The 11,865-nt window shown below is 44.5% G+C and overlaps 1 protein-coding gene and 1 long non-coding RNA gene across 7 annotated transcripts in view; one reads left to right on the top strand and one right to left on the bottom strand.

The window, feature by feature from the left end:
* Positions 1-441, bottom strand: part of LOC109973416 (uncharacterized) — a 6,739-nt gene extending 6,298 nt beyond the window's left edge. For all 3 annotated transcript variants that reach the window (XR_002276820.1, XR_002276822.1, XR_002276823.1), the window contains exon 1: positions 51-441. This is a non-coding gene — a long non-coding RNA (uncharacterized LOC109973416). The remainder of the gene's footprint in view (positions 1-50) is intronic.
* Positions 1-11,865, top strand: part of actn1 (actinin, alpha 1) — a 48,609-nt gene that overhangs the window by 747 nt on the left and 35,997 nt on the right. The gene's annotated exons all lie outside the window — the stretch shown is intronic.

Raw genomic sequence — 11,865 nt, 5'->3', positions numbered from 1 at the left:
AAAGAGTAAAGGGGGTCGAGAAGCAGTTACGACGTGGACAGGACGCTCACCTTGTCCAGCGCAACAGATGTCAGCCACGCGCTTGACTGCATATGGTGTGTGACCGGCCCCTGCTGTCATCTGGCTGGTGATGCCACGTGGATAATCATGTCGAGCAACCTGGGGACCGGAGTATGTGCGTGTTCGTGGGGTGGGTAAACCCACCATACCTCACTTTACGCACCCTTTATTTAGCTTTTGCCAAATTTACGCTCGCATTCTGAATGTTTCCACAGTAACACATTCACTCGTTGTGGGCCACATAAATAGCGTGGAAGTTTGTTGTATGCTGATCACGGTCTGAGTGTCCTTTCCACCCATAGATTAGGCCTGCTGCTTTACCTAGGAGCTCCATAATCCGGTGTGCATCATAGCACAGAGCTGTAAGACACCCACACATGGTTTCATCCACATGCATCTCACAGCTGCTGCCCCCCCCCCCCCCCCTCCCCCCACCAACGTATACGCGTTCCTCATACTTTTGCATCGCTTCGAAAAAGGGGGAAGGAAAAGCGCTGTGGAATCTGAGTAAGCGCTGCGGTTTGGGCTGGGCTTGCATGGGAGCAAGCGTGCCCAAAAATGGAAATAATCAGCCCCTCGCGCTGCCGCTGGAAAACTCCTTTCCTCAAGTTTTTCTCGCACAGTGAAGCTCTGGGCTTCTAGTTTCCTGATTATGTCATCGGCAGACTGCTACTGGTCGAAATCAAATAAAGGGAAGGTATGCAGGGCTCATGTCAAGTGTGAACAGGAAACTGGGCTTTCTCAGACATCAGAGGAGGACAGCATCTAATGCTGCTGCTTCTTTTAATCCTTTTCAGTCTACTGGCTCTACACCCAGCAGATTATGAGAAGGTGGGCCCCTGGGCACAGACAAATTAAAGGCCTCCACCCCTGTATAGGACCACAAGTCGTTTTGTGTGTCTTTATAGTTGCTCTGTGCCTTTTTATGGTAGTGTAGCATCTGTCTGTGATAGTTTTGGGTTTCTTCTTTGTAGTTTTGCATCTTATTTAGATAATTCTGTGTGTCTTTGTAGTTATTGTGGCTCACTTTAGGATGGTTTCTCACTTTTTTCTGGTCATTTTGTGACTGTGGGCCCTGTTTGCATTGTAGTCTTTTCACTGATTTCAGTGACTTTCTAATTAGAAATATTCACATTCACTTAATGCAGAGTTGGCGTCCGAGGTTTGGGTTGGCTGGGCACTCGGCCCCGGCCACTGCCCAAAACACAATGCACTGGCCCCTTACGGCCTCTCCAACAGGTGGAGGACCCACCGGAGAGTGGCTCCATGTTATGGTTTCGGGCTGTAGGCCTGGCCACCAGGTGCTCTCATGCGCAGACACCCCCCAGGCCTGGCTCCAGGGTGGGGCCCCGGTGACCGGGCGGGGTAAACATGAGCCTTGATTTTTTTTTATTTTTTATTCATCATAAGTGGCCTATGAACCGCCCTTTGTCTGGTCTGTCACCCAGGACCTGTTTGCCATGAGAGACCCTACCAGGGACATATAGCTCCCGGGATCATTCAGGCACTCAAACCCCTCCACCACATTAAGGTGTCGGTTCCAGGGAACCAGTTGAGGTGGCTCGGTCACCTGTTTAGGATGCCCCCTGGGGAGGTATCTCGGGCATGTCCCTCCGGGAGGATGCCTCGGGGCAGACCCAGGACACGTTGGAGACACTTTGTCTTGGGGTTCCTCCTTAGGAGCTAGAGGAGGTGTGTGGGGAGAGGGAAGTCTGGGAGGCTCTGCTCGGACTACTGTCCCCGTGACCTGGTCTTGGTTAAAGCAGACCAAGATGGATGGATGGATGGACTTAATGCAGAGGCTCTGGCATCTGGCCCAGACCCCCTGACCTCTCGGGTTGCCGGGCCTGTGCCCCGTAGGCCCGACAGTTCAGTTCACACACCCCTAGCTTGATCACAGACCTTAATGAGTCCATGGTGAAGTATGTTACTCTGGAGACCAGCACATTTCTGCACCTAGATGACCCTCATTGCTCTCATCATTCAACAGAGAGCAGGGATGTTTTATTCATGTGATCCTCTCCACAGAGAGCAGTGAGAAGTGGTGGAGGTCTGAGTAGCATAAATACACAGACAAGTAGAGGCTGAGAGGGATGACAGCCGCCTGGCAGGCTTGTGCCTCTGTCCTCGGCCTCAGGGAGAGCATAGTTAACTGTCACACACATGCACACTCACCCATTCTTCTACATGTGCGCACATAAAACACATACCACTCAAATTCCTCTCATGCCTCGGCAGTAAGCTATGGTGCTGATGAACAGATAACCCAAAAGCCTTTTCATGTTTGCTGAGTCTTTAACAACATTATTATAAGAGGGATATGTATGATTTTGATATTTTTAGTTTTAATTCAGCGTTTTAATTTATGATGTTGACTGGTTGAAGTGAGACACAGAATAAATGTGCCAGAACAAGAAAGAAAAGCATGAAGGAAAAATGATAACAGTCGGTCATTTGCATGTTTTTGCTGTTATACTGTGGACTGCAGGCACAAATCAGCAATCAAGCATGTAACTGGAATTGTAATAGCTTACAGTTGTTCAGTGCTGGAACCATCTGTGCATCCCTGCATGTTGCTTTGCTACGGCATGAAGTGCGTTCATGTGTTTGTCAAGACGCAATGATTGGACATCAAACGCTGTAACACAAAAATGATCCTATTTGGGTTCCAAAGACAAAAAAAACCCTGTCAAAGCAGAGTGTTTCAATGCTGTTTTAATGTGTACAATTCTCCTAAGATAGACTCTAACTGAGAAAAAATACAAACAGATAGAGGAGGACAGATTTCTGCAGGTGAGCGCCCTGTTTCAGGCCCTGTTTAGCAATTCACTTTGACGCACACGAACCCAGCATGTCAGAGAGTGTTTAAAATATTTTGAGTCTGATGCAAGTCTTAACCTGACCCTCCAGTAAAGGCAGTGGTATTTTCTTATCTAGGAATCTTCATGTTGTAGCCGACCCAGGTGTGTCGTCCCCAGTGTGCCAGAGGTTACACAAATCTGCATCTCCCACATAAGGACTTCTGCTTTTTCATTCCGTCATACCTTTGTTGAACAACCAAACACATGCTCATCAGTTTCTCAGTCTCTAACTGGAAGGTCAAGTTCAGGTGTTAACTGCTTAGCTGAATTGTCCAGGGTTGTCCTTATAAGGATACAAGCTGCAGTACCTTCGATCAGGCCCCTGCCTGTGAAACCTCCCGCCTCCTACATCGCATTGCTCACACCCCATCCTCCCAATCAACACCCACATTCCCCTGCTCAGACCATACAAGGCAGGTCACAGATAAGATCCATCAAAAACCTTTGTCTTTGGCAGTGAGTCTCAAATTGATCACTTCTGACAAACATGGGTGTTATAAATAATGAAATATCTGGAGTGTGTCTGGACATAACCTCCTGACTCACAGAGTTGTCTTTTTGGAGTGTAATCGAGGTGTGGGCCTTCAGACTGACAGGCAGTAGCAGCAGCAGTGTGTCGGTCAGTACGTTTACAGAGATCAGATAATCCACCTGACAGAACAGCAGCTTGTGCAGGAGCTGAATGAGTCAATCATCAGACAGACTTGTCATCGCTTTGACTAATCAGTGTCCCTGGGTGTGATGGTCGCTGGCAAACCCAGCATCCTGACCTGCATTTATAACTGACATTTCTGCTTCTGGAGAAAATGACATTTACTGTAAGTGCAAAAAGACAAATGATCAGAAACAGAAACAAAGCTTCTGTTTTTCTGTGCTTAGGAATAGGGGTGTGACGATACACTTAACTCACGAGATGAGACGGTACACGATACCGGGTTCACGAGAGCAAGACGAGACAATGTTTTAACACTATTTTAAAGAAATCTTCGATGATGAAATATGTGCCTGGAAAAGTCGTCTTTTTCAACTGAAAGTCACAAAACACTGCAGGTGCACTGTGAAATGTTTTAACTGATCATCTTGTAATGAATGTCACTTCAGTTCTACTTTCTGAGTATGAATCATCATATGCGGTAAAAGACAACAATATGCAAAGACTGTAAAATGTTTTCACCACCAACTCAACTGACTGGCTTCTCTCCTGTACGATTTCACATGAGTCTCTTCTGACCTTATAACTGTGCATGAACTATGCATGAGCTTCTAATTGAAGCTGCAGTTTCCCACAGAATTACATTCTATTTGTGGAGGCAGCTTGGGGATGGGGGCGTCACGCTTGCATTTTAAAAATTAAATATAGTGATGGTATAGTGCTGTTCATCTGACCTGTCCCTTCTGATGTATTTAAATGTATTTAAAAATCTTAACTATTCCTTTAAACAAGGGTGAAAAAGTGAGGCAGCCACGTGTCCCCAGTGCCCCCAGTGCCCCCAGTATCTGAAGTTGCTGCAGGGAAATGAGCAGGAGACGACTCCGTATCCATTTCTCAGCCACTCAGTCATCTGTCAGGGTGCCTGCTGCTCTCTGTAAAAAAGTCAGAAAATTGAAAAATATCTTAATAGACTTCCCGGGGACTCTCTGATGCTGATAATCCTGCATCTGCTCGCTGTCATAGTTAGCACAGTCAGACTGTAAATCTCAACAGGAGCTGCTCAGCGAACCAATCATCTGCCCCGGTCGCGCTGTCAGGGCTCTGTCTCGTTTGTCCTGATCAATGGGGTCACACACTGACATCCCAGTGGAGAGGGAGCATCTCAGGAGCATCCACTTCTCCCCCTGACAAGAAGTTTAATGTGCATGCTCCTAGCTTAGCCTGACGGGTACAATTAAAGGAGGAGTGTCACCATTTTACATTCAGGAATTATCCAATGCAATTTCTTGAATCTGCATTTAGTTGACAGTGTTAAGGACTTGCACTAGCTTGGAATCACCCAGAAATATGTACATTTTGATGTAAATGCATATTTTTTTATTCACAGGAAGAATAGCTATGTTGTAGCTAATAGGAATTTTAACAAACAAACAGTAGAAGCAATTAAATTGATTAGATCTGGGCTTTTAAACATTAATTAAGGGCTTGAGTTAAAGGTTCGTCAATAGGATGGGGCTTTGCAATTTTATGTGAATCATCTGCACCAACAGTAGTCTCGGCTATTGAATTAATGCTCTCGATGGATTAAAAAGATCAATTTTTGTCTATAATATGAATATTTTTGGTTGATTTCTCACTTTTGATTGCTCGTCTACAACAAGAGTTTAGCTGCTGAATGTGTTTTCTTCCAGTTGGTGTTCAAACCTGTGAGCTGCCACTAACATGCTCAACACCTCCCTTCTTCTTTGTCTCTGCCACAGCTGATCCTGCATGAACACTGTCAGGGTTTGATCACTTTCATAATTAACTGAAACATCTTGTTTGCTGTCACTAATAAGAAGTTTCCAGTCAGGAAGGCGCCATCTACTCTATGGTGTGCAGTGTGCCAGAAGTTACTGACGTGAGTCTAGAAACTTGGATAATTTGACTACATCTCGGAGGGGGGGGGGGTATTGTTCTCCAGTGTGGTGTATTGTGGCTCTATAGCTGGAGAACTGGTGGCACTGTTGATCCAAGAAAAGTCAATATGGCGCTGGCACTTTTCACCATGCTAATTAGATTTTTAGCCAGTTTTTAGGTTGGTCCACCATTTTGCTGCAGATTGAAATATCTCAACAACTATTGAGTTAGTTACCACGGCAGTGAGTTCAGACATTCATGGTCCCAAGAGGATGAGCCCCAGTGGTTTTCCGCTGACTTTTTCATTTCCTTAATGAGGTTCACAATGTGGTTTGGAGTGAAATGTCTCAGTAACTGTTGGATGAATTGCATGACATTTGTCAGATACTTACGTTCCCCTCTGGATGAATTACAGCAGTAAGTGGCATTACCACATCAAATACCTGATCACCACCATGATCAAATACCTGCAAAACATTTTGACTTCACATCAGCCTCAGCTATAGTGTTTAGTGCTAATTAGAAACTGGTAGCATGCTGAACTAAGGTGGTAAACAGTCAGTATTATACCTGCTAGCATTGTGAGCATATTAGCATGGTTATATTCACATTTACCTCAAAGCACAGCTCTCACATGGCTGTAGACTCTTAGTCTTGTTACAAAAAGTGGTATTTAAACAGAGGTGATTATGTGAAAGTGATCAAAAAGTAGAAACTACTGAACATTTGTGGGATTGGTTGTAACTTTCCATCTGGATATTCACTTTCATACAGGTTTTCCTCACATGCCAGAAAGTAGTCTTCCAGCGTTAGCAACTGAATGATCATGTGCGACAAGTTTAAGATCTTTGTACCGATTTTTGTTTCAACATTTTTGGTCTAATACCTGTTGCAGATTGATGGAGAAAGCTGTTCCCAGCTGTCGGAAGTGAGAAGGTTTAAACCCAGAAAAACGTCTCATACTGTACCTTCTTGGTCTGGAAGCCATTCTCATGTTGGTGTTGCCTTCTGGTTTCTGAACACATTCTCTTTTATTTGCTTCCGGAAGGTGGAAGCTAATTCTTCTCCATCAAGCTGCAGACTGCATCTTGGTTTTTCAAATTCACTGTTTGAAAAGTCAAATGTGAGCAATTATCAGTCTCTTATCTACACAGCTCCCGAATGCCAGGGCCTTGATGCAAATTCTTGCGTAGTTTATTTACTCAAGTTCATGCTCCAAATTTAGAAATGTATACAGAAATCAGCTCCAGTTGGTGCTCGGTTATAGGTCATTAAAACAGCTTCAAGGCCAACTGAGAATTTTAACAAGTTAGTTTCAGGGTTTGGTTGTGTTTGACTGCTTTGCTTCATTTTCCATTTCACAACTGACAGTCTGTCCTGCACATACTGCACTTTGGTGTTATGTTTGCAGCCTGGTGGTAGATTTGAGACCCTGGATGGGCAGGATTCCACATTCATCATGGGATTTGGGGTTAAGGTGCATTTCCTGTGGAGCAAAATGCAACAAATCTGCTCAGTGCTCAAACACGTCTGGAACCACTATGTCTTTAATAAGAATCTGTCTGCATGTTTTTAAGGAATTGTTTCTGCTCCACATGGGCTTAGTAGGGCCTTTCCTCTGCTAATGGGGTTAGCAAGTACAAGTGCCCGTACTCAATGCAAAACCTCTTTTTGAAGCTTAGGGGGGTTCTTGCAGGATGCAGAGATTCTATAACGATTAGTGTATTTGCTGGAAGCCTCCTCACAGGAGCAGCTGCAGTGCATCTCACATACTGTAAGTGGAAACAGCTTTGAGTAAACAGATACCGTGGTAAAAAGCAGGCAGTGGGCACACCTTTCCATCCAGTAGTTGTGCGGGTGGAGCTCCAGGGGAAGAAAGGAGAGAAGGAAGGCAGGAGGGAGGACGTAGTGAGTGGAAGTAGAGGCTCAGACACTGGAGCTTTCAGGTCTCTGCACAAAGGGTGCGTGTTCAGGAGGACATCCTTTGTGATGTTGTCAACCTGAAGTCAATAATTTATCATCACCAGCCAGGATGGTGTATGAGCTATCGAATAACGCTTTACTCCTCAGTTACTTACAGTACAGGGTGTTTCCTCTCTGCAGCACACTTGGCCTCTCATTAGAAGGGTTGAGGAGCTTATTATTTTAGAAATGAAATCATTTACTCATTCTATTTCACATAAGTGACTGAAAAAGTTATTATTCATGTTCATTTATTAATTACTGAAGAGAAATGTAATTAGTAATATTATTTTAAACTTCAGTTTCATTGCACAGCGTGGGGTACCCACTCATCACCTCCACTGTAAAGCTAATTAACACTTTACAAAACCCAAAGTGATAAAGGTAGTAACCCCCAGATATGAGAATCATATCAATCTTCTCATCTAATTCTGAGCCAGAAACTAAATGAGCCTGCTTCCAAAAAATGTCAGACTGTTAATGCTGAGACACATGATACTTTTACAAGCTGCTGTAGTGTCCGGAGGTTTTTACTGGCTGTCATCAGCTCTCTTAATGTTAGCAGCACACCTTGTGATCTGGCGTCCATTTCTCCTTAACACATTTATAGGCCTTACGGCGAAGCCTCAGAGTTCACACTTCCCGTAACTCTGAAAAATGGAGAGCTGCCTAAGTGCTGTCGCTAGCGGTTTTTGCAGCCAGTTAGAGGCGGAAATGTCTACCAATCCAAACATCTCTGCATGATAAAAGTTTGATTCATCTTCTTGTCTATCTGGTCCATTTGTTTTTTCCTTCCTCTCTCACCCCTCCCATTTTTCTTGGTCTCTTCTTGCTCTTTCTTACCACCATCGCTCTGTCCCTGTTCTGCATGATGTGACTGAGTGGGTGGTGGGGAATTGAAGGAAAAAGGTTTTTCCTAGCTTCAGCTTTTGCCCGAGCTTGTTGAAATCTCCCTCCAGCCTTATCAGGAAGCCTGTCTTCCACTGCGCACTGGGTGGTGCGTCACTTCTGTTTGCTCTGTGTGCAATAAATAGGCAATTGCTTTATTTGAACAATGAAGACAGGATGTTTCCTAGGGTTTTATTTACACTGTAGGCAATTAACTCTTATTCAGAGGGAGTTAAATTCACTGCAGTGTATCAGCCTTCCTCGGTGGCTGGTTAGAGGCAAATAATAGGTGCAGTGGTTAAAGTAACGGTCCATGGGAAGGAGATAAAGGAAATGTTTTTATGAACCTAAAGCTGGAAATCAATCAATCTGTGTTAGTGAGCTCTTGGGAGGAGAGTTTTTTGATGAAACTAGAGGCTGGAGGCTATTTCTCCTGCTGTACTCATCCACTTTTCTAAAGTGAGGCAAGAATTGAGCGTCTGAATTTCAATCAGTGGCTGTTATTGATCGTCTGGGCCACCGGCACTCATGGTCAGCTAGAGTTGGATCCCTGCAGGCATTACTCGCTGATGACTCTGTAATGTTTGTGATACAGACTCTGCAGCAGCAACAAGCACCGATCGACATTTCAACCCCCTGCGCTACATTTCTGTCCCTTTTTCCCGCAGCAGGATTATTCTGCACGCTTCTGACGTCACTTCATTTGCGACAGTAAACAACAGCAGCCGGTGTGAAGTGCTCATGGGAGATCTCATTACAGTCTGTAACAGACACCTCCTCTTGACAGTCTCACCTGGCAGCAGAGAGCCGGCCTGCTGCCTGTTGGCGTGTAGTGGAGAGCCCTTGGCAGAGCGGCAGGGCAGCAGAGTGGACTGAGCTGTGTGAAGTGCTGGCAGGTGCTGTGGTTGGTGGATGGGCACACACGAGGAGGGAAGGCAAAACAGCAGCACTGCAGCTGATTGTGCAGCTCATTTGTAGCTCCTTAAAAAATACTGAAGTTGAGATGCTGTGAAAAGCGCTACAGAGGACAGATGATTGAGCGTCTCCTCCCGAGCCCTGCTTCTGGTCCTCGTCTTCGTCTTTGTTTCTCTCTGACTTTGCTATGAATCATTTTTTCCTTTCACGTCCGTCGTAATTACAACCTCTGTGACCTTCCACTCATCCAGCTCAGAAAAGCCAGAGGAGCAACACAAATGCCCACAAGATTTTTTTCCCCAGCAGAAAATACAGCTCCTGTTTGTCATGTTTTTATGTTACTGCTGTTGGTCAAAATCTCAGTCAGGTTTAGTTTCAGTTGCTTTTATTTTATTTTTTATACTGTAGACAGGTGTGTTGAGCGATCCCATGTGTATCTCGAGCATAGTCAAGGTTGTTCCATTGTATTTGTACAGTTAAAAGGAATTTAACTGCTCTGTGTGTGCAAAGCAGCAGAAGGTGTAGCAGATGCCGAGAGTGATGTCTTTTTGTGGCATAAACGAGGCTCTCGGAAGGACTGTGTCATGTCCAGGTCAGATCAAGTCGAGCGAGCACTGGAGCTGAACTGGAATAGATCACATTGCTTATGGTCAGAGTTTCGGTTTATATATCACCTGGACTTTTTTTTGAAGCTCATGTTCCCTGAAACAGACTTTCATTTCAGGTTTATTTGCTGAACTGAAAATGTCTGTGTGTTTCTGTCTGACTCGCATGTGGAACTAATGATCAGGAAGCTTAATTTTGTGTGTTTGGATCCCACGTATAAACAACAATGAGGCCAGAACAACACAAGGCCCCGGGTCAGCCGGGACTCGAACGCGTAACTTTCTTGCTGTGAGTTGACAGCACTAACCACCACACCACTGTGCCGCCCAAACAGTATAACTGCATTGTTCATTTAAAAGCTGTCCTGGATCTTTGTCATATGCCATGATCTTCATCAGCAACACAATCACCAACTGACTATTTGTCACAATGAAACGGAATATGAAATGTAGGAAGAAGTAACAGCATTGTGAAGTGTTTGTTATTTAAATATCTTAAACGAGTGATAATGCACTCTGAGGTTCCTGGTAAGTGCAGGTTATCTGTAGCTACCTGCAGTTTAAAATAGCTCATGTGCAGGTATAGACTGTGTTTTAGTTGGACACCTGTTCCCTCTTCTGTGGCCTAAAGGTTCTCTGTCTTCCTGATGACATCTAGTTCAGTGGACAGAAATGCTGCACATACGTAAGTACAATGGCTGTAACAGGACACGTGCAGTACAGTTAACATGTAGATGTGTTGAAAGTGCTCTTTGTTCGAGTGCAGTGTGGCGCCTCCCAGCTCAGCATTTCTCTGAGTCAGGTGCCAGTCAGCGGTGAAAAACGCTGCTCCGGCACAAAGCAGCACCAGGAGAGAGCCGTGCAGGGCCACCGCAGGCCGGCCGAGCTCCAGCTGACTCATGACTAGTGTTTTGGGTCATGGGTGAATTGAGCGACTTCCCATCATGCTGTTTAGACTGGCATCTGACCGTTGTCAGAGAGCGCCGGATACTCAGACATGACTCAGGACTTATGACCACACTGGGTCGCTGTGATAAATGCAAAGAAAACGCTTTTCTCTCTCAGTGCAGATTCCTCTGTCCATTTTTAGATTTGAAGTTTAATTGAAATTCACAGATGCTTGGACTTTCCAATATCAACATACTTTCTTTAGAATTTATATAACATTTCTATATAGGTTGCCAGAAATCTACACTGGGTTGATTGTATATAAGTAAAAGTTAATGTGTTTTTTTTTTTTTTCAAACAGCTGTATGTTCTTTTTGCACACAGTCCTTCGTGTCTAAGTCCCGTGAGGCTGAGCTGTGTGTTTGGACACAGAGACCAGGGTTCTCCAGTGGGATGCTCCTGCTTTGAGCTGGTGAAGCTGGGAGATGCATGTTCACACTGGGAATGAATGACATGCTGCTCAGCATGGCCTCTTTGATGCCTGCTCTGTATTTGAATAGCATCTGCACATGGATTTGCATCTGATTTGTGTGCATCTTCTTATCAGCTTGTGTCATGCTCAGTTAGACGTTTTGTCAGGACATGGACAAATTTGTTTTTGTCCTCATGCAGTATGAAGATAGAGCAATGCTGAAGCTGACATGTTTCTTGTGTATCTTAAAATCTTTAACAGTTTGTAGACTGGAAAAAATAAAAATGAATGTTTGTAGATGAGCAAATGGCATTGAGAGCACTTTGTTTTTAGTGATGAAATAAGTACTGTCAGATAAATGTCCTACAGTACAAAGTGCAGTAAATGTCATAGATTTTTACTAAAATATGCTCAATCACATCTTTTGAAAATTCCAAGAATGATCAATATTTAATCCGGAAGCAGTTTTAAAATGATTTCAGTAACATTACCTGAAATCCTTGGGTTCCATCAAACCATCCCCTTCAGAGCTGCTGAGTTTCGGGCCCGGGCGAACCATAGAGGAAGCAGTGAACTCACTGTCACAGACGTTTTTCAGCTTGTAAACTTCTGTTGTGTGGGGTGTGCGTGAACGTGCGTGTCTGTGCCGACATGCAGGATCTC

Source organism: Monopterus albus, unplaced genomic scaffold, assembly GCF_001952655.1.
Source record: "Monopterus albus unplaced genomic scaffold, M_albus_1.0 scaffold290.1, whole genome shotgun sequence".
In the NCBI taxonomy this organism is placed as follows: Eukaryota; Metazoa; Chordata; class Actinopteri; order Synbranchiformes; family Synbranchidae; genus Monopterus; species Monopterus albus.
The sequence above is the reverse complement of the archived record's forward strand: the minus strand, read 5'-3'. Positions and strand labels throughout refer to the sequence as shown.